The sequence below is a fragment of the Pygoscelis adeliae genome, unplaced genomic scaffold, assembly GCF_000699105.1.
Source record: "Pygoscelis adeliae isolate BGI_AS28 unplaced genomic scaffold, ASM69910v1 Scaffold168, whole genome shotgun sequence".
NCBI lineage: Eukaryota > Metazoa > Chordata > Aves > Sphenisciformes > Spheniscidae > Pygoscelis > Pygoscelis adeliae.
Genome location: NW_008825566.1, coordinates 5,404,249 through 5,404,859, shown reverse-complemented (window position 1 = coordinate 5,404,859; position 611 = coordinate 5,404,249).

The window sequence follows — 611 nt, the reverse complement described above, 5'->3', positions numbered from 1 at the left end:
AGGGGGGGTACGAGCTTCTGCTGTAGGTGAGCAGACTTTGTCAGTGTGCGGTTTTTTTTTTTGTTTTGTTTTTGTTTTTTTTTTACCTTAGGAGCCATCAGATTTCAGTTGCGCGCTCTGAAATAACTGCTGATGGTAATAAACAGACTCACAAGGTGGAAGTTTGTTTCTCAAGAAGTTTACTTTTTATCTGATAGGCATTGGTAATTTTTTTTTTTTTTTCTCCACTAATTAATGATCCAGCTGTTTACAGGGACAATTCACTGTGCTGGTATTTTGGTGGCAACCACTGCTACAGGCTTTCAGACTTGCTGAAATGAAAATCCTGCATACACATTTGTAAGGCATAATAAAACATAACATTAAAACCTGCATGCATGTTATGTTTAATCAAAGACAACTCTTAGGCATTTAAGTGGTGAGATATCTTACTTTAGGTTAGTTAAACTGGTAGTAAAATGATTAATATAATCTGATCTCTTTCTAATAATAATAATAATAATAAAACACTCATGATTCTAAATAAAAGTTGTTTGGCCTAAATCTTTGCTATCAGAAAAGAGATATAGCATATCTGGGAACTCAAATTTATGTCTTGCATTGTGATAATT